Genomic DNA, 23,136 nt, shown 5'->3' with positions numbered 1-23,136 from the left:
GTTGATAAGCCCATTAAGTGATCAGGCCACTGGGCTATCTTACTGGAAAGACTAGGATTTACACAAAGGTAAAGTTATTTAGAGCTTATTAGGTCCTTGCCTCTTTTTGCTAAGATTTGGACATTAAACTCCTTGGGAGCAAAGACTATCCACAGCTGTCCCTCTTGTACCTAACAGCTTTGGGTACAGAGGGCACTTAATAGTATTTACTGTTAAATGAAGGAAAGTCAGAGACCATCAAAAGGCATTTTTAGGACATAAATCCTGATGATTAAGACAGGTGAATTGCAAAGGGATGATAATATTTAAGTAGTAAAAAGCTCACAGAATTTATAGATCTGTTTTTGAATGAACTGACTGTCCATCAAATACTCCTTTAAACATGTCTACATTTTAATGACTGGGGAAAAAAGGGGCTAAATCGGGGCAGTGAGGAATCTATTACTGCACTTGGCTTAAAGAAAAAACAAACTACTAGGAATACGATGAAACATTGCAGAAGTTGAATTTTTGGCTGCCAATGGAGAAAGGAGTATTGGCTGGCCTGTCTGCCAAGACCTCAGTGATACAGGCTCGGAGATGCAGGACTAGGGTTCCCATATCCTCCTTCATTTGCTCATGTATGTTTTGAAGAATGGCTATGAATCTTGGTGCTGCATGAAGGAGTTATTTTATCACTAATGACTTTTGTTTCTAATAAAGATAGCTTGTTAGCAGGCCACAGCCAACTGTTCTTCCTCACAAGTACTCACAAGTACTATGCATCAATCCCAAACCAGTTCCCACCCTCCATCCCCCATTATAGGTTCACATTACCCTATCATCTTCCACTGGCGCACACTCATCACTACTTTCACTTATTGCACCATTGTTTGATTTCTGTCTGGCTTGCATGCTTATAAGCTTTTCAGGGCATGGCCGATGTGCGCTCTGCTCACTCCTATCTCCCCAGGGCCTGTCAGAGTAGATGACACATGACAGGAAGTGCTTGTGAAGGAAGGGAGGAAAGGCCTCTGCTTTGAAGTATCTTTTGAGTAATGTTCACATTTTTCCATTTTGGAGAAGAACAGATATCAGACAATAGAACAGACATCTAATTTCTGAATAGAAGAGGATGGGTGATTCAGTGAGGCATCAGTGTGCAACATTACACTAATGCCAGCCCCCAAATTCTCCACCATGAATCACTCCCAACTACAGCTCTCCTGGGAAGATAACACACTATTAAGATTAGAGAGAAGGGGAAAAGCAGTGCTAACAGCCTAGTTGTCAAGCAGTGATGGAGGAAGTTACTCTGTTTGGGAACAAGACTGTCACAGATAACTGGAGAACACTGATACAACATGAAATCAGATTTTTAAAAATCTCTATTTCAAGTTCTTTTCATGCCTAATCACTTCCAATGAGACAAAGCTTATGTGAGTGAAGGACTTTACGAGAAAAAGGCAGAAAAGTCTAATAATGAATACACAGTAGGTACATGCACTCATCTCTGTTTCCACTCCTTCATGCTGGTGCTCAAGATAGGCTGGTGCTGGCTCCTTCTTCCCAGATCTGTCTCCTCTTCTAAGCGTGGCTTCAGGCTATCTTCCCTCTCTAGGAGATCACAGTTGTGTCCATGGCCTCAAAGGCCCTATTCAGGGCTGTCTCTCTGCTCAGGCCTCTCCCCTATGTTTCAGACTCCCACATCGGATATTTCCTACCTGACCCCTACCCCTGGATGTGCCTAAGGCCCTTCAGAACCAACATGTCCCAGATGAAAAGCATAACTTCATCCTTTCCCCAACCTACACACACACACACACACAAAAACACACACACACACACACACACACACACACATATACACAGAGTCAGATTGTCTTACAGCAAAGACTGGCTTTTTATCTCCCATATCTAGTATAGTGTCTGGTATGGAACAGTCATTAAGATATCACATGTGAAGGCTCTGGGGACCCACTACATGGAATTAATCTAATTCTAACCATGGCCCCCCAGTATCCCTCAATTTCGCTGTTTTCGCATGCCTGTCTTTCAAATTGAACCATGAGTTTCTGCAGGACAGGTCTGCACCCCAGGTTCTCAAACGCTGCCTGTCATGAGCAGACACTCAGAGACTATTAGCAAATGTATTTCTGCCCAAAGCTTTGTTTGGTATTTGTCCGTCTACCTATAAATGAAACAAAAACCTTTTTCCTTTCTTTTTTAAACTATAAACCAATACTCAAATCCTCCCATAAAACTGGCCTATAAAATACTTTCAATAATGGATGAAATAAATTTCTGTCTCATATTTTTTTTGTTTTCTCTGTTGCATTGCAGGCTTCATGTAGGGGCCGGGACGATACTCCCTTTGTCATATGTACCAAGAATGAGACAAGCTGGTAGAAACCTGCTGGCCCTGAGGCCATACCCATTCAATGGCTCTCCCTCATTGCAGGCAGTGTTTAATATCAGTGTTCTCCATTCTAAACTATTTTTAGATGTAATTATTTTAAAATATTACACAATTATGACCAGCAATTTAAAACGAACCAAGCCACGAGCCAAAGGTGGTTCGAAGACATAAAATCATTCAGAAGATTTACATTTGGAACCAGCGATAATATCTCATAAGTACTTTTATTTTTGAAAACTGGTATTCATCTACATTTTTGAATAAAAACCATATTAGGAAATTTCAACTATAAAAATACAAGCTTCTATAAATGTTCACCTCTTTTGTAGTAGAGTTTAACTAGCAACCAACTTAACTAGTTCCAGAAGAAGCTGACCTTTTTGTCCATTTATTTTTCCTTTGTGATTTAAGCTAAGGGAGCAGATAACAAAGTGATTACATGCTCCTCCTAGTAACGTCAGCCCTACTGGTGGCAAATATCTAAATGTGCCACTGCAGAGAGAGGAAGGAAGGGAAAAAATATAATGTCCCTTTGCTCTTTAGAAGGAATCTTCTGTTCAGAGACGTCACTGAAGTAAAATTTTATTTTTGAAAGACCTCTCAGTTGGAGGTTCAGAGCACTAGCTTTCAAATGCTTCAAGGCCAGATTTGAATATTTTACAACTAAAGAGAGTCACTGAAATCAGACCATTGTAAATGACAATTCCTCAACTGATTAACAGATTATTTCCTGGTTCTTTGAAAAAAGGATGAAATGTAATTTCAGAGTTGACTATAACAATCATTTCTCTCTCTCTCTTTTTTTTTTAGAGGGAGAAGGGCAGATGGAGAGGGAGAGAGAATCTTAAGCAGGCTCCACGCCGAGTGTAGAGCCCAATGCTGGGCTCGATCTCACAACCCTGAAATCATCATCTGAGCCGAAATCAAGAATCAGATGCTAAACTGACTGAGCCACCCAGGTGCCCCAACAATCATTTCTAGAACAGACATTTTGAGACTTATTCTGATAAATATGGGAAAGAAATCTCACCAAAAATATATACAATAAAAAACTGTATCTTTTGGCTAAACATGTAATTTTGATCATTTCATTGCTTTACTGCAGAATAACCACTTATAAACTAACTCATAAAGATGACACACTATCCTGTTTAAAGAGTTTCAGAGAAGGAAATATTCTATCTGCCTCAGGCATTAATTTTAATGTTAAAGAGTTCTTGTTGTTAGAACATTCTTCCCTAAGTCTTTCAGGCTCCATTTTTAAGTTTACTCACCCTTATAAGATGCCCACACATGGTTTGGGGGCAAGGAGGGGAATGGTCTGAGTGTAAGATTAATTAAAACACACATTTAACTTGGCTATCTCCAGAAGGATATACCAATACCAATACTGGAAATACCAATTACCTCTGGGGAACAGAAATGGGTAGCCTAGGCATAGCAGAGGAAAGGGGATTTTTCATCATATATCACTTTTAACATTAAAAATTTCAAACTATGTGAATGTACTACTTAAAATATATTTAAGTATGTTCTGAATGAGGTAGAGAAAAATACAGCTTTGTAGCAGATCTTTGGAATAGGGTGAAAATGCCTAGTGCAACCACTCACCACCACATGGTCCTTGGGGGTAAATATGTAATTTTAATTTGGGAAGGGGATGCTAAGTGACACTGGAATCTGCTTAGCCTGTTTGGTTAGACTGCCTGAATCTGTTGGGGGAAATGCCTTTTCCTTTGCAAAGGACACCTTTTCCTTTGGCCAAATTATCTGGCTCTATTTTAGTTCTTAACTACTTATGTAACTTTAAATTCATCATTTACTTTCCTGAATGTTGGTCTCCTCTGTCAGCTGAAAAAGTTTATTAAATGAGCTCTCAGATCCTTTTCTGTTTTAAAATGCTCTTTTAAAAATATATCCAAATATATTTCTTAATATTTGAAAATAGTAATTTCTTCCTGTGGCTACTAACAAACTTCTCCAACAAAAGGACTAAGACAGCCCAGGTGGCTCAGCGGTTTAGCACTGCCTTCAGCCTAGGTTGTGATCCTGGAAACCTGGGATTGAGTCCCACATCGGGCTCCCTGCATGGAGCCTGCTTCTCCCTCTACCTGTGTCTCTTGCCTCTCTCTCCCTGTGTCTCTCATGAATAAATAAATTTTTTAAAAAAATCTTAAAAAAAAAAAAAAAGGCCTAAGACAAAATGACTTCTGAAATGACACTGAGGAGAGTAAAAGTCTCTGACTTGGCAGTAGCTGTTGGGATACACAGTAATGGGGGCTGACCTAATGGCACCTGTGACTGATGTCAAAAATAAACAAAACAAGAAACTATTTAAGGAGGTAAGAACAGACTTTAACCAGTTTCAGCATGAACTGAACTCAACTTCCATCTGTTCAGAGGTGACTGGGCATTTCAATGGGGGTGGGCAGGGGGTGCTGTTGAGCAGAGTAAGAAGTAGAAATATACAAAAGTGGAAGGCGAGGTTTCTCAGTGTGACTGGGCTACCTGGACTTGCTAACTGATGCTTACTGAAGTTGGGGTCCTACATACCCAGAGACTGGGTTATAGGGGCACTACTGTCAGGAACAAACAATAGATTCTTTTGGCAACCTTGACCTCTCCCAGGCAAGAAGTTAAGGGGGCTGGAGTTGTCATCTCTAGCAACACAGCCTTGAGTTGACAGAAACTATGCTAGTGTTTGTTCAAGTCTCTTAGACTGTGTGTGTGTGCACACATGTGTATGAAATCATTTGTGATGAGAACTCAGTTTTACAGGCCAAGATTGAGGCCTAGTCAAGAAGAGGGCTCAGAAGTTAATCAAGAGAGTGTCACTGGTAGCAGCATATATGTCACCTCTCCTCAATATGACACAAGGATATATTCAATGCCAAGGGCAGGGCTGTCAAGAGCAGCAATGCATTTGGGATTCAGGAATGCTACAGGGAAAGCTGAGAAGCTTAATTTTATAGTTCAGCCATCTGAACAAACATTGGCATTCATACAAGGATTCTGCATCAAACCACAGCTACCACTGTGCTGTGGTATTGATAAAGGCCTATGAAGAAAACAGAACATTGAACAAGAAACAGATTTCCAAATAAATTTAGACCTTCAATACATGAAGGTGGTAAAAAAAACTTAACACCATCAAGTGAGTTCTACACCATCAAGTTTTTAAGTGTACAATACAGTCTTGCTAAGTACAGGCTCAATGTTATCCAGCAGATCTCTAGAGTTTAATCATCTCGCATTACAAACTTTAATACTCATTGAACAGCAACTTCTTGTTTTCCCCTCCCTCCAGCCCTGGACAACCATCATTCCACTATCTCCTTCTATGAGTTTGACTATTTTAGATACCTCACTTAAGTGAAATCACATGGTATTTGGCCTTCAGTGACCAGAATATTTCACTTAGGATAATATTCTTAAGGATTATCCATGTTTTATCCAGTCCTCCTTTTTAAGGATAATATTCCACTGTGTATATGAACAAAACACATTTGTTTACCCTTTCACTCACTGATGGACATTTATGTTGTTTCCCCACCTTGGCTACCTGTGAATAATGCTGCAGTGAACAAAGTTGTGCAAATATCTCTTCAAGACCCTGGTTTCAACTCTTTTGGATAAATACCTGAAAGAACTTTGGGATAACTGCATTGCATGGGTAGTTCAATTTTTCATTTTTTGAGGAACCTCCATGCTGTTTTCCATAGCTACAACATTTTACAATCCCATTAAAAGCATAAAGAGTTCCAATTTCTCCACATCCTAGCCAACATTTGTCTTTTTTTTTTTTTTTACAATAGTACTCTTAACAGGTGGTATCTAATTGTGGTTTTGATTTCCATTTCTCTGATGATTAGGAATGTTAAGCATCTTTCATTTACTTGTTTGAAGAAATGTGTATTCAAGTCCTTTGTGTATTCTTAATCTGGCTATTTAAATTTCTTTGTTGTTATTTAATTGAAGGGGCGCCTTTTATATTTTGGATATTAACTGCTTATCACATACAGTTTGCAAATATTTTCTCCCATTCTCAAGGTTGCCTTTTCATTCTGTTGTTTTCTATGCCATGCAGAAACTTTTTAGTTTCATGTAATCCCACTTGTCTAATTTTGCTTTTGCTGCCTATGCTTTTGGTGTCATAACCAAAAAAATCATTGCCAACACCAATAACATGAAGTTTCCCAATGTTTTCCTCTTGGAGTTTTACAGTTTCAGGTCTTGAGTTTAAATCTTGAATCCATTCTGAGTTTTGTATACGCTGTAAGACAAGAGTCCAATTTCATTCTTTTGTATATGAATGTATTTATCCTAGAGCCATATGTTGATGAGATTATCCTTTCCTCACTGTATATTCTTGCCAGCCTTGTTGGAAGACAGTTGACCATATATGCATTGGTTAATTTCTGGGCTCTCTATTCTGTTTCACTGGTTTCTATGCTTGTATTTATCCCAGTACCACACTGTTTTATTTAATGTAACTCTGTAATGTATTTTGAAATCAGGAAGTGTGATTTGTACAGCTTTGTTCTTCTCAAAACAGTTTTGGCTATTTCAGGTCCTTTGTGGTTCCATTTGAATTTTAGGATTGTTTTTTTCATCTCTGTAAAAAATGCCACTGGGATTTTGATATGGATTGTGCTAAATCTGTAGATTGCTTTGTGTAGTATGGATATTTTAACAATATTAAGTCTTCTTTCAGTCCATGAACATGATATATTTCCCATTTATTTGTGTGGTCTTTAATTTCTTTCATTACTGTTTAGTAGTTTTCCCTGTAAGTCTTCCACCTCCTTGGTTAAATTTATTCATATTTTTTGATGCTATTGCACATATGGATTGTTTTCTCCATTTCCTTTTCAGATAGTTCATTGCTAGTATATAAAAATGCAACTGATTTTTGTATACTGATTTTGTATCTTGCAACTTTACTGAATTTGTTTATTCTAACAGGTTTGTGTGTGTGTGTGTGTGTGTGTGTGTGTGTGTGTGTGTGCACCCTTTAGGGTTTTCTACCTTTAAGATCATATCATTTGTTAACAGATATTTTTATGTTTTCCTTTCCTATTTGAATGTCTTTCCTTTTATTGCCTAGTTGCTCTAAAATTTGCAGTACTATATTGAATAGAAATGGATAGAGTGTTCATCTTTGTCTTGTTCCTGATCCCAGAGCTAAAACTTTCAGTTTTTCACCATTAAGCATGATATTAGCCATGGGATCTTCATATGTGGCCTTTTTTATGTTGAAGTAATTCCTTTCTAATATTAGTTTAGATTTTTTTTTTAAATTTTGTCAAATGTTTTTTTCTGTGTCTTTGAGAGGGATCATGCAGTTCTTATCCTATATTGTTAATGTGGGGTATCACATTAGTTGATTTTCATATGTTGAACATCCTTGCCTACCAGAAATAAATCCCACTTGATTACTGTATATGATCCTTTTTACTTGCTGCTTAATTCAGTTTACTAGTATTCTGTTGAGGATTTTTGCATTTATATTCATCAGGGATATTGGTCTATAATTTTCTTTTCTTACAGTGCCTTTGTCAAGCTTTGGTATCAGGGTAATGCTAGCCTCTTAAAATAAGTTTGGAAGTGTTCCCTGCTCTTCAAGTTTTTGGAAGAGAGAGAGAAAGAATGGTGTTAATTCTTTAAATGTTTGGCAGAATTTACCAATTAAGCCATCTGGCCCTGGCATTTTCTTTCTTGTGAGATTTTTGATTACTGATTCAATCTAGTTGCTAGTTATAGGTCTGCTCAGATTTTCTTTTTCTTCATGATTCAATCTTGGTAAGTTATATGTTTCTAGGAATTTATACATTTCTTCTAGGTTATCCAATTTGTTGGCATGGAATTGTTCATAATAATCTCTAATGATCCTTTCTATTACTTTCTATCACTAATTATGTAACATTAGTTACAGTATCTCCTCTTTCATTTTTTTTATTTATTTAAGATTTTTAAGCAATCTCTGCACCCAATGTGGAGCTCAAACTTATAACCCAGAGATCAAGAGTTGCATGTTCTACTGACTGAGACAGCCAGGCAACCCTTCCTCTTTCATATTTGATTTTACTTAAATCATCTCCTTTACTTAGGGTTTTAACAATTTTGTTGATCTTTTTTAAAAAAATCAACTCTTAGGGTTTTTTTCCTATTGTTTTTTTTTTATTTTCCATTTCATTTTATTTTTGCTCTAAGCTTTAGTATTTCTTTCCTTCTGCTAACTTGGGCTAAGTTTCTTCTTTTTCTAGTTCCTTGAGATATAAAGTTAGATTGTTTGAAATCTTTCTTCTTTTTGCATGGTCAGTATTTATTACTTATATATATTTCCCTTTTAGTATAACTTTTGCTACATCCCATAAGTTTTGGCATGTTGTGTTTTCATTTTCATTAGTTTTAGGTATTTTCTAATTTTCATTTATGTCTTCATTGGCCCATTTGGTTAATCAAGGGTGCGTTCTTAAATTTATACATATTTTTGAATTTTCCAGCATTACTTCTAATATTCATTTCTAGTTTCCTTCCATTGTGATTCAAAAGGATACCTGATGTAATTTCAATTTTCTTAAATTAGTTAAGATTCATTTTGTGACCCAACACATGATCTATCTTAGAGAATGTTTCTTGTGTGCTTCAAAAGACTGTATATTCTGCTTCCTTTGGGTGAAATATTTTGTATATATCTGTTAGGTTCACTTGGTTTATAGTGTTGTTAAAATCCACCGCTTCTTTACCGATTTTCTGTCTGGATATACTATCCTGTATTGAAAGTGGAGTAGTGAAGTCTCCTACCATTACTATATATATTGCTGCTTGTTTCTCTTTTCAGTTCTATCAATGTTTACTTTATATATTTAGTGTTTTATATATTTAGGTTCTTTGATGTTACATGCATATATATTTATAATTGTTCGATCTTCCAGGTGAATTAACCCTTTTTCCATTATATAATGTCTGTCTTTGTCTCTTGTGACAGTTTCTGACTTAAAGTCTATTTTGTCTGACATAAATACAGTCATCCCTGCTCTCTTTTGGCTAAGGGATGCAGGGAGCTATCTTTTCCCATTCTTTTATTTTTGGGATACATATCTTAAATCTAAAGAGAGTATCTTGTAGGAAACATACAGTTGGGCTTCGTTTTTTGATTTTTGTTTTTTAATCTATTCAACTATTCCACGTCTTTTTACTGGGTAGTTTAATTCGTTTACATTTAAAGTAATAATTGAAAGGATAGAACCTACTATTGCCATCTTGTTAATTGTTTTATGCCAGTCTTACAGTCCTTTTGTCCTTCTTTTCCTCTCTTGCTTACTCTGCATTGGGCCAGGGGAAGGGACTATTGTGAGTACTGCCACCCCAATTCAAACCACTATCTTAGTTCTCAGTGGCACCCAGGCATCCTGCTAGCCCTTTGAGATCAGTGAGACGGAAGCCAGAAAAAATCAGAATGCTGAACATATGGTTCAGTTCCTTCCATTCCTTCCTGAGGCATCCCCCATTTCATTCTTAAATTAAGTTGTTCAATGCAAATTTCAAGAAATGTTTTTTCATTTAATGTATTTTATAATTTATCTATACTGAGTGTTCTATATAGTGATTCATCAATTATCTGAATCCAGATATAACAAAGAGCAATTTATTTTTTACACATCTTTTTTTTTACACATCTTAATTACCATTGTCAGTTAACCAAAATAGAATTGACAAAAAAGTATAAACAAAGTAGCTGCACCTGTTTGCTAAAGAAATCTATTTTCTCTTATGAAGAGTTCAACAGAACTTCCAGAATAACAGAATGGAAAAATCTAAAAAACTAAACAGTATCAACAGTTGCATAAAGATAGCCATGAAGGGTAGGAGGCCATCTCCTGACTTCCCTTCCTAAGTATGTTTCTATTATTTTCTTTGTTATTCATATCCTCCCTGTCTAGTTTGGCAAAAATCATTCCTATATATGTCCCCTTTAGGGCTTAAAATAAAATGGGCTTCCCTTTTGCAGTACACACACTACTGAAAAGTCATGGGAAAATCTAACGGGGAGGCAAGGAAAAAAATCACCCTTTCCACCCTTTCCAATCACCCTTTAGATTAAATCTAATTTCAAAGTTGTTTCCAGAAACTGCTAGGTAGGAGCTCTACTGCATAGGTCCTTTAACTTACTTACAGTTCACTCATGATTAAGGGTCTTCAGCATAGGAATGAATCACTAAGGCATTATTCTAGTGAGTTGGTGGATATTAAAAATGATAAATAATTTGAGTACAAGAGCTTATGTCAGAGAGAGCTCCATGTTTCTTTCTTATTGTGTTGAGCTTTCAAGTCTTCCCAGTGAAGCTAAAACTGATATAGTACCTATAATGACTACCTTAAAAGACCAGGAGGAGGACCGGGGCAATCAATGGAGTCACTTCAAACACCAGCACTTAACGGGCCCAGCAAAGGGAAGTATTTCAGGGTGAATAAAAAACTCCTTGCAAATAATATATTGTGATTCTTTTTAATTTGGTTTTGTAAAGTTTGACTTTTATTCTGTCAAAGAGCTGCCCTCAACTATGAAGTAGTCATTACTTGTATGTCAGGTATCAGCCATTTACTTTTCACTTATAAAAGTGTGATAGCAACACCACTTTTTTAGCTGAGAAACAAAGACCTACATGACTTTTTAAAGCTTCCTTTAGAAGTTGTTTCCTATGTTATAGTGCAAGACACAGAAAAACTTCACAATGAATACCCCTCTCCTCTGTGCAACACATGTCCTTCTTTAAAGCCACAGGCTAATCCAAGTACCAGACAAGTGATTTACTTCAATCTGACAAGAGCCTTCTTCAAAGTAAACAGGCCGTGTGAGCATGGCTCTGTGGTTACCGAAGGAAATGCCATGTTCTAAAAGGGTTTATAATGAAGTAAGTCAAGCTATTGGGGATTTACCTTAAGGACAGCAAATTCAAAAAAAGAATAAAAGGATAAAAGGCAAATGTGGCAAAATATGTGGGTTCTTTGTTCTATTTATTTTTGATGTGCTACTGATTTTTTAATAATCAAAGTTTAAAGATTACCTAGCTTAAAAACCCTCCAGAATTATTTATCACTTAGAACACTTCTGGAGAGTTAGCAAATCTTGAGTCCTATGTTGGTACTTCAATCATAACCTTATACATAAAAAGTAAATGAATAATTACTGCTTTCAGTTGATTAATGTGTTAATATTTTTGCAATGTAGGTCATAAAAACAGCTTTCATTTGATAGATACTACCGAGTTCTGATGGGTACTTTTAGTGATTTTTCTCATTGTTGTCCCCATCATGGCACCAGCAGGATTTAAAGGTGGTGGACAAACACTGCTGGATTTGGGATCACCAATCACATTAGCAGATGTGGAGGGACTACATTTTGTGAAAAAACCCCTTTCAGCTGCTGAGAAGAGACTTAGGATCTAGACTTTGAATCCAAAAGCAAAAAGAATATACTTTCTCTCTTCTTAGGTCAAAGAACACAAAACCAAAACAGTAACATCAGAACAGAGGCTAGAGGAGAAGATGTCACCCCACTTATACCTGTAGGTGCTAAATCTGAAAAAAAAAAAAAAAAAAAAAAGAAAAAGAAAGAAACTCTTACCATGGGGTTAAGACTGATCCAGACTTCTACTTTATTTGAAATCATGGTTGAAACTGCCTAAGTATTAGGTCTATTTTATTACTTAAGACCTTTTTTGTTTTTTAAAATATTTATTTACTTAATTGAGAGAGAGCATGTGTGCAAACCTGAGCCAGGGCAGGGACAGAGGGAAAGAATCTCCAGCAGACTCCCTGCCAAGTGTGGAGTGCTCTTTCTCACAAACCCGAGATGATGACCTGAGCTGAAACCAAGAGTCCGATGCTTAAATGACTGTCACCCAGGTGCCCCAGGACCTCCTTCTTTGATTTATTTATTTAAAGATTTAATTTATTTATTCAAGAGAGACACAGAGAGAGAGAGGCAGAGACAGACAGAGGGAGAAGGAGGCTCCTCGCAGGGAGCCTGATGCAGGACTTAATCCCTGAACCGGGATCATGCCCTGAGCTGAAGGCATACGCTCAACCACTGAGCCACCCAGGTGTCCCAAGACCTCCTACTTTTAAATAAAAGTTTTAGTGTTTATAAACAAACATTACCTCTAATCATGGAGAATTATGTCTAGACATTTAGCAAAAAGATATATTGAGTAAAAAATTCTCATTTCACACCAAATTAAAATTTAAAATTCAAAATTTGAAGTATGGTTTCTACTAAATGTATATTGCCTTTGCACCATTATAATGTCAAAGTATCAAGTCAAACCATCATAAGTTGGGGACCATCTATACATACTCTGGAGAAGAAAGTGTATTGTTAAAGCTCTAGTTCTCTTTCCTTTATCATATGGGAAATTGTGCTCTTGATGTATTTTCTAAGTTCATGATAACCACACATATCTCTGCTGTATTATTTATTTTTAAAAGATTTTATTTATTTATTCATGAGAGACATAGAAAAAGAGAGAGAGAGAGAAGAGAGAGAGCGCGCGAGAGAGAGAGCAGCAGAGGGAGAAGCAGGCTCCATGCAGGGAGCCCGAGGTGGGACTCGATCCCAGGTCTCCAGGATCAGGCCCTGGGCTGAAGGTGGCGCTAAACTGCTGAGCCACCTGGGCTGCCCTCTGCTGTATAATTTATTTATTTATTTTTTTTTTAAATTTTTTATTTATTTATGATAGTCACAGAGAGAGAGAGAGAGAGGCAGAGACACAGGCGGAGGGAGAATCAGGCTCCATGCACCGGGAGCCCGACGTGGGATTCGATCCCGGGTCTCCAGGATCGCGCCCTGGGCCAAAGGCAGGCGCCAAACCCGCTGCGCCACCCAGGGATCCCTCTGCTGTATAATTTAATCATGGTTTGCATCTTTCATCACCTGGATAAACTCTATGAAGCAATTATAGGTATTTCTAAAATTGATAAACAATAAGCATTTGTTTTTATTATTTAAAAAAATACTGACTTGTGTCCTCATTAAAGGCAATGAGGCTTAAAGTTTCCTTCTTGGGCTGTAAACTTCCTAATGTAATTCTAGGATGTTCATCATGAATATGTGTCAGAGGCACACTGGATAAGGAGAGAATTTCAGAATTGTAACACAGAAAAAGTCTATTGGCTCAGGATAAATTAAAAAATTGTCATTACTACAGAGTAAAGAAAAGATGGAGAGAGGTAAAGAGGGGACAGATATGACACAGGAAGAAAAGGTGAAAACAAGTCTGAGGTCAGGTGGTCTGTGAAGATGTCATTGATTCTATCCTGCTGTCCTTAGGTAGCACGGCACAGGCAGCATGCCAGGAAACAGGAACATGTCATCTTGCAAAGGCTTTCATCCAAAGACATCACGTGTATTTTCTTGGCAGGGTATCCTAATATCTAATAATTCTGAGCATGGGTTTTCTACACCATGGGTTGGGATTAAACTGACAATGATTCACATTCAGAAACTGCTTTTGGATTTGAGTAGGAAGGAGAATTCAGACATTAGGATCCCCATTCAAACTGCTTTCTAAAGGAAGGATAACCGTAAAGCCTGAAAAATAAAAAACAAACAAAAGATACCTGAATCTAATCAGTCATAACTAATGAAATCTCCACACCAAATGGAAATCTTCCATCTTCCATCTACCATCCACTGGTAGATGTGAAAACCCCCTCAAATTTAAGACTTTTCTGTATAAAATAGTTTATTTTCTGTATAAAAGTGAATAAAAGAAAACCTAGTGCTGAGTCCTCCCAGGGCAGGGTATGCGGGCTAAACCAGGAATTCCTCCTGTGTGTGTGGTACTTGGGGATGGGTAGCGAATATGGCAACTCCTTAGGCAAGGCCATGGACTTAATCATCTCCAGGCAGAAAGAGGAGGGAAGCTGCAACTTCAGGGAAAACATTCTTTCCTTACTCACTGCATGCCTACATTACTGCCCTAAGGAGTCCTGGCTACAGGGAAGAATGAGGCGTGGTCCCTGCCCTCACACACTGTAAGGAAGAAAACACCAACAGTTACAAGATGTGGAAAATGTTACAAAATGCCCTCTCAGTACAGAGGAGGAGCTCCTGCAACACCAGAGCCAGGGAGCCAGAACTGACTGAACCTCTGCCTGGCTGGGGAAGAGAGGAAGGCAGCGACCTATACAGAGGTGACATCTGTGTTAGGTCTTCAAGGACAGGTGGAACTTCCCTGGACAGACAAGGGGCAAGAGAAGGAGGAATAGCATAAGCAAAGTCAGGAAAGCACCTGAATTTAGGAAAGCATAATAGTCCCCTGTGGCTAGTGTGAAGGGGAACAGGGGCCAGAGAGGTGGCTATTAAGTTATGTGGGGTCACGTGATGACCTGGACACCTTCCCAAACCCTCGATTACCAGTAATGTGTGTGAAACTTTAACAGAGAACTGGAGACAGGAGGTCAGTGGATAGAGAAGCCAACTTCTAGCCACTGGAGAGCAGATGGATGGTAAGTGACCAAACAGACCCGAGCAAGCTGAAGCCCAAACATACAGCAAGGAAGAAGACAAGGAGTAAGCTGGTTTGTGCCAGAGAAGCCAAAGGCCTTTCTGAGAGTGGAGGTGAAGGTGGGGAGAAGACAGGAGGATTGGGTGGAAGTCCTGAAGAACAGGCAACCCCCCACACATCCTCTCTCATGCAAAGACAGAAGTGGCGCACCTGTCTGGCCCTCGGGGGGGCTGAACAGAAGTCCAGGGTGGGGGTTGACACAGACACAGCCCTGAGGCCCACAGTAAAAGCTCGGCAACTCAGGGCCAGAAATGAGCCCACCTGGGTCACCAGGTGAGGTACACATATAAGGACAGGTCCAGTCACAGGCCCACAGCAAAGCCCATTAGTTAAGAGCAGCCCCCCCACAACTAGTATCCAGGTCAGGTTTTAGTCTCCACCTTTTTAAATATGAGTAGATGAGCAATGACAACTAGACATTTGAGAAAAGCATCTAATATGAAAACGAGAAGCCAAAACAATGCCAAAAAGAACCTGAAGGAAAAAGACAATGAAGAATACAGAAAGATACTTCAAAACCTCCAATTAATATCTTTGTGTTGTTTCATCCTCCATGAAATAATATGATGCTAGTTTTTTAAATTTTAAATTTTATTTTTTAATTTAAATTCAGTTAGCCAAAATACAGTGATGCTGTCATAAAAAAGATCAGAAAAGAAAAAAAGAGCTCCTAAAAATTGAAAATAACATTAATTTTTTAACAAAGAAAACTTGGAAGATACAGCTGAGGATAGCCTCTGGAAAGGCAAAGGATAAGCAGGCAAAGAAAAGAAATTAAAACCAAATCATCAGTCTAGGAGGACAACATCTGAGTAATAAGATTTCCAGAAAGATGGAAAAGAAAATAGCAAAGAGCTGGAAGGACAGGCTGCAAAAGGGTTGCTGTGTCCCAGCTATATAATCGTCTGGAAATTTTCAACTGGAAGATATGCTCCATTAAGATACAAATAAAGGCGTGTGACCCCAGAAATAGGGGCTCCCTTACCAGAGGAGAGAAGGGAACCTACACACAGGGTGCCAGCTGTGCTGCTGGGGCAGAGGGCCGAGCACCCCAGGAGGGACAGTGCCAGAAAACCACCTCCCGAGGGGTGGAATACGTTCAGAGGAGATTTCTAGTATTTTTTGTAGGGGGAGGGGAAGGGTGTGTAGGAACTAATCAGTGACTGGTACACAGACAACTAAGCAATAAGTAAGGTGACGTTATTAACCATGGGCCAATCTAACAGCACATGAGGCAGGAAACGCAACCCTGGTTCTGTGCACCGGTCACCTGTGAATCACACCATAAGCGCAGAAGACGGATGGCCTGAGGCAGCAGGGGCTCACTGGGAGGTGGGGGGCGGGCAGGGGATGCTGGGGAGGCAAGGGGCACACCAAAAGAGCCAGCTTCTCGCTTCCCAGGGGGGAAGTCAGTAAAGAACACCTGAGTCCAAGACATCAAGATCTGACTGAACAAGCCCATAACTTAGAAATAGGGAGAGAAACACAGAGAGTTACAAGTGGCTGCCACAGGGGCTGGGAATCAGGGAGCAGGAGGGACAGCACCAGGAACTAAAAGGTGCTGGTGTTTTGTTTGTTTTTTAAATTTTTCATGATAAACCGAGTAGTACTATTTGACTTTTAAGAACTGCAGCTTTTTATTTTTTTTATTTTTTTATTTTTTTATTTTTGAACTGCAGCTTTTTAATTTAATAAACCTTAGTAAAAATAAATAGAATGTTAGAGAGGGACCAGACTCCTACACTTATATTACAGATTTTCCCTAAAAAACGAAATGTAAAACATCATCCCAGTTTCATATCTAAAACAGACAGAGGCAGACTTGCCCTGGGATATGGTCTGGGTGTTCCTGGACCCCTCCTCCCTGAAGCTCTCTCCATCTCCTGCCCCAGGAAGGCAGCTCCACCCACAGAAGTCTGTGAGGAACACAGTCTACAAGCCAGTGCTGCAGGCAAAGGGAGATTTTTTTTTTTAAAGGATTTTATTTATTTATTTATGAGAGAGAGAGAGAGAGAGAGAGAGGCAGAGACATAGGCAGAGGGAGATGCAGGCTCCTTGCAGGGAGCCTGATGCAGGACTCGATCCCAGGACTCCGGGATCATGCCCTGAGCCAAAGGCAGACGGCTCAACCACTGAGCCACCCAGACGTCCCAAAGGAGATCTCTAAGTAACTTCAAAGATTTGAAGTCACTCATTCTTTTGCTCCTGAGAAGCCAGGAAAGAGGCAGCCCAGTGTGGCAGAAGCAGCCACTGACAGATGGAAGAAATCAGCCAGAGAACTAAGCTGAGGAAGAGTAGTGATGGCAAGAGCCTGCAAGTCACTAAATCCAGCAGCCCTATTACATATTACAGAATGCAAGGTGTCTGAGTTTAAATACTTTCATGTAAGCTGAATGAACCACCGTTAGCATCTAAATATAAATAAATAATTCCTGACACCAAAGGATTTAAAAAGTGTAATAAGGACACCTGGGTGACTCAGTGGTTAAGCATCTGCCTTTGGCTCAGGTCATGATCCCTGGGTCTTGGGATTGAGACCTACACTGGGCTGCCTGCAGGAACCTGCTTCTCCCTCTGCTTATGTCTCTGCCTCTCTGTGTCTCTCATGAACAAATAAATAAAATCTTACACAAAAAAGAAAAAAAGAAGTGGAATCACAAGGCCTTGGTGACTAAGCAGAGGGTGAAGGTAAGGAAGATGCCAAGTCCAGCATAATTCCCGGGTTGGTTGTACATGGTCAGCAACAGAGGATGGGGCAGGGAGGAACACTGACAGGCTAGGTTGGAATCATGTGGATTTGAGTAGGGTCCAGGAAGCCAGTGCTCAGCATGAGGGACAGGAGGGCAGATGGTGCATGTCGTTCGCAGCTGGGGGAGCCTATGTACTTAGGTGGAAGCTGATAGGCTGTGGCAGTGGGAGAAATCGCCCCAAGGAGAGGAAAAAGGGGAAACAGCCAACATTGGAGCCCTAGACAAGTGAACCAGGTGAGAAGAAGGAATGAACACAGGAGCCCGAGGTGGATGTGTCGGCAAAGGCAGCAGCTGAGAAGGCTTCCAAGAGCAGGGTATGAAGGACCATACTGGGAAGAGGCAAGACAAGGCTGGAACAGGGACTGGATCTGGCAACCTGAGGCCTCGCTGCCAGCTGCGGGGAGAGCACTGTGCAGAAACCATGAGGCCTAGATCTGCGGACTGGGGTCACAGACACCTCAGCTGGAGTTGTGGGGAGCAGCGGGTAGGGCAATGTGAAACCCTATGCTGCTTGGAAAAGAGGCTTCACTCAAGGAAAGAGCTCTGCAGCTCTGGGGGCCTGGGGAGAGAACTGGTCTGCCAGAGCAGAAAGCAGGAGCAGCTGCAAGGAAAAGCCAACAGTGAGGACTGAGATCCCTGAAAAGACCCACTGAGTCAGGGAGGAAGCTTCAAGGCCTGGATGAACCACATGGCATTTGCACATCATCCTTGCGCAGACGCCATGCTAATCCTCTCTGCATCATTCCAATGTTATTAGTATACGCTGTGCTGCCAAAGTGAGCACTGGGTGAACCGCACGTCATCTGATCTGGGGTCAGTGCTATGAGTGACAATGGGTGTTGCTGACTTCCCTCAAGTATACACAGCTTGATGCCTTGGGATCCCCTTAAAATAAATCCAGGTGGTTTAGACACCCAAGCTATGCATGTGCCGCAGTCCAGGGGCTGTAGTGGATAAGGGGTAACCAGGAAAAGGAAAAGACAAACTGCCACCCTGAGAAGCCATTCTCTGCAGACCTCCTTGAGTCTTCAGTAGGAGGGTGTTCCTGGGAGCTTTCTTCTTGCAAGATGTTTGTTCTCTCAAGAAGGGTGGGAACTAGAGTTTTCTTCCTGTACTGGTTTAGGTGTGCTCTTCCTTTTCTAACCTAAATTCCTCAGATGCGAGTCTGAGGCTTGTTCCTCTGTCCCATCTTCCATGGACACAGATCCACTACTCTTCACCGTTCCAGGAGAGTCACACTCATGTCTAAACACACTGGGTCATGTGCTGGCATCTCTACCTTTCCTGATGGAAATGCACCTCAACTTCTCAACAACCTTCTCTGGTTCAAAGGCTCTCCAAGTGAACTGATGTTCATCTAAGACTCAGAGAATGCTGGATGGACATGTGGAAATGTGAATATCTCAAAGCACTTTCCTATACCAAGAGGCATAGTGTTCTCCCAGACTCCTGGAGAGCGCAGAGGGAACTAAGCATTCTCCTCCTACACACTGCTGTGATGCTGGGTGTTTCCTAGTAATGGCAAGAGCTTCATTTCTGCATTACTCTTAATCATCTTAGGACCCATAGAAATTTTTTCTCCAGTCATATTTATATTTATTTCTCTGACATTTTCTATTTATATCATTTGCTTTTTCTTCCAAGCCCCACAAAGACTGTTCTATTTATAAATACATCTCAAGTTTATCAAGCTGAATTTATAGAAGTGTCTTTCTGTGAATTTCCTATTCTTCAAAATACTTTTTGAAGACTCTTTATTTTTTATGAGGCTGTTATAGACTGAATGTTTGTATCCCACTTGAAATTCATGTGCAGTAGCCCTAACCCCTAATGTGACAGTATTTGGAGATAGAGCCTGTAAAGAGGTAAAGTTAAACGAGGTCATAAAGATAGGGCCCTAAACTAAGAGAACTGGTGTTCTTATATAAAGAGGAAGAGTTACTGGGGATGAGCACACAGAGGAAAGGCCATGTGAGGACACAGGAAGATGGTATTCACCTGCAAGCCAAGGAGAGAGTCTTCAAGAGCAACCAAGCCTGCCAACACCTGATATTGACTTCCATCTACCAGAACTGTGAGAGATAAATGCCTGATGTTTAAGATCTCCAGCCTGTAGAATTCTGTATGGCAGCCTGAGGAGACTAAGACAGTCTTCACCTACTATATAAACTCCAGGTAGGACCAATTACTGGATTTACTGGAAGATAAATTTTAGTCTGAAATGAAACATATCACCTGAAAAAATTCACCAGAAGTATAGAAGAAATTAAAAACATGCTATGAAAAAGTTGTTTTTACAAAGGTTCCATCAAACTCAGCTCCCCTTCTATTGGGATAATGAGACATTATATGTCTTTTAACGTGGCTCAGTGTGAATGACAGGGTATCACCTATTAACTATTGTTACCCAAACTGTTTAATCCAAATCTAATCTCAACCTCACTTCCAGGTGATAGAAAATAACAGAGGCTAATAGAAGTTAAATAATACTATGGGTAAACAATGCTACAAGTCTAGAGTGTGAATATTCTACAAAGTATCCACACTAAACTGGTTAGAAAGGCAACATCATTAAAAAAAAATTTTTTTCTAGACTGAAGACATAAACAATTGCTGTACATAACCTGGATCCCAGTTCCATATACAAAAAAAAAGAAAAAGAAAAAGAAAGAGAGAGAGAGAGAAAGGGAAGGAAGGAAAGAAAGAGAGAGAGAGAGAAAAGAAAAGAAAAGAAAAAAGAAAAGAAAAAAGAAAGAAAAGAAAAGAACAGAAAAGAAAAGAAAAGAAAAGACCTACAAAACACATTCTTGAAACAATTGGGGAGGTGTGAAGTAGCCTGGATACCTGCTACTTTGTTGGGGGTGATAATGTAGGAGAATGATTTTATTCTTAAAACAAGCATGTTGAAAATATTTCAGTGACATGCACAATGTCTACAACTTATTTTCAAAAATAGTACTGCAAAAACTGTATGGATGTAGGGAGAGAAAGAGGAGGAAGGGAGGGAGATGGGGAAGAGGAGGAGAGTGCGCACATACAGCAAAATACTAGGCGCTGAATTTAAGGCAGGTATGTATATATGGCAGGTTTCTTTTCTGTAATGTTGGGGATGATTATCTCAAATGTCACTTCTAGACTGTCTAGATGAAGAATCTGAAGGGCGAAGAAAGAGTTCATGCATGGAATCCTATGAGCTCCCAACATTCTATGCAAAGTGATAAATACAATCACACATGTACATATACACATTTTTCCAGGAAAAGGGTTCCCAATTTCCATCTGATATTTGAAGTAGTCTACAATCCCCGAAAGGGTATAGAAATGCCACTCTAAACTGAAGAAAATATACAGGTAGGAAAATAGCTAGACTCTCAAACTCACTTGTAAAATAATACTGCTTATATTTTTAAAAGTTAGGAAGCAATCTAAAATCCTATATGCTCAGGACTCTCTCAAGATATGAGGCAGAGGCTTTGTCCTAGATGACGTTTTTACTCCAGGTCAAGCGCAGGAGGTTCTCCAGGAGAAGGGAAGAGACAGACCTGAGATGGAGGAGGCATAGCTTTAAACACCAGCTCCCAATGTAAGAGCTCAAGGCACTACATTTCAAATTGTCTTCATACTCTTTCCTCATTAATAATTATCAAACCAAGCAAGAGATATGAAAGAGTGACATAGAGGAAGGAATTTTATTTTTCATGTCTCAGCTCAAATATGCTGAGTATCCCATACATCTTTTCTCTACTTTAAATTCTTAGGACCCTCATTGCTTCAGGGGTCTGCAACCTTTCTCAAAGGCAGTGAATGAAGCACTTTCCTTGAATGAGAGCTACCCATTAGCCCCAAATACAGGACCAGTAAAAGCAGACCTTCAGACAGAGGTTGTGGGCTGGGAGACCAATCATCAGCTAAAGCTACATTCTGGTCCTGCAGACAGGTCTACAGAGACAAGGAGCTGCAGCCCATCTGCACTCCGTCACGCCCATGATACCCAGCAGCTCTCCTGGGACACAGCACAGGATATTTGTGGGTCTGTCTCCTCATCTGGCCCCCAGCATCTCAAGGACAGGTGCCAAGTCCTCCCTACTGTGGCCCCAGCATGTTACTCCAGGTATGCTGTCTCTTGGGAACATTGGCAGGCATGGCTCATCAGGGGCTTGTGACATAAGCCTCCCAGATTCCATCCCTCAATGCAAGGGAAGAATGGGAAGCCAAGACTTCCACTTAGACATTTTTAAGTGCTTTCACAAGTGTTCCCTCATTTGATTATTACAAAAACCCCAGGAAACAGGCAGGAAATCATTCACACCTCTTATCACAGAGGAGGAAACCTGCAGGGACAGGTGTCTGTGCAAGGCTGCAGCAGACTTCTCAGAGCAGACTCTAGGGACAGTAAACATCTACAAAACCACAACGTCACAATGAATGCAAATGCTTCGTATAGTTACACATATATGCTCCTAGATACTTAGGAGCCTCAGAGCCACTGAAGAAACTTCGAGTTGTGACTGTTTCTTTGTAGCTCTCATAACAGAAATTTTGAGAAGAAAGAGAAAGTATTGACCATTGGAAAAAAAAAATGGAAACATGGAATGTTTATGATTGGTGGAAAGCAATTCAAAAAAGAAAGAAGGAAATTCAAAAAACGGAAAAAAGTTATGGTTCCTTATTATACCACTTACTTTTACCAATATTAAGCTAAAATCTCTGCTATGAAACGTCCTGGCATTTTATGGATTTTGTTGTCCCTGGAAAACACAAGCTTTATACTTACAAAAGTTTTACCTGGTCAACTTATTATTTTATTTTATTTTTTAAAGCTTTTATTTATTCATGAGAGACACAGACAGAGAGAGAGAGAGGCACAGACACAGGCAGAGGGAGAAGCAGGCTCCATGCAGGGAGCCCTACACAGGACTCGATCCCAGGTCTCCAGGATCAGGCCCTGGGGTGAAGGCAGCGCTAAACCGCTGAGCCACCCGGGCTGCCCCAACTTTTTAATGTAAAAAATGAATTACCAACACATAACTTTATTAGGTTATTATATATTATTTTATCATGAAAGTAGAACAGATACATTAAAGAAAAATTTAAAACTGGGTTTAGGAAATGAACCAAAAGTTCATCACTGTAAAACAACCTACTCATGGCATTTTGTCTCCTTCCAGGTCTTTCTAGCATGTGGATGGGTTTCTTTTGGTTGTTTTATGACATAGTAATCATATCACATACCCTATTTCGTATCCTGATTTTTTTTCCTCAACATTATATCATAAGAGCTCTTCCAGATTATCCCACTGTCTTCATAACTAGAACCTACAATTTTCTCTATAATCCTTTTGGTGGTAATGCCACAATTTACTCAACCATTTTATTTTTAGACAAATAGGCTGTTGCCAAATTTTTACTATCA

General features: G+C 39.7%; 1 protein-coding gene and 1 pseudogene across 1 annotated transcript in view; both read right to left on the bottom strand.

Annotated features, from left to right (window-relative positions):
- Positions 1–23,136, bottom strand: part of TULP4 (TUB like protein 4) — a 228,274-nt gene that overhangs the window by 41,050 nt on the left and 164,088 nt on the right. The window lies entirely within an intron of this gene.
- LOC121485977 lies at positions 18,394–18,507 on the bottom strand (annotated as a pseudogene).

This window comes from Vulpes lagopus, chromosome 2 (genome assembly GCF_018345385.1).
Source record: "Vulpes lagopus strain Blue_001 chromosome 2, ASM1834538v1, whole genome shotgun sequence".
Lineage (NCBI taxonomy): Eukaryota > Metazoa > Chordata > Mammalia > Carnivora > Canidae > Vulpes > Vulpes lagopus.
The sequence above is the reverse complement of the archived record's forward strand: the minus strand, read 5'-3'. Positions and strand labels throughout refer to the sequence as shown.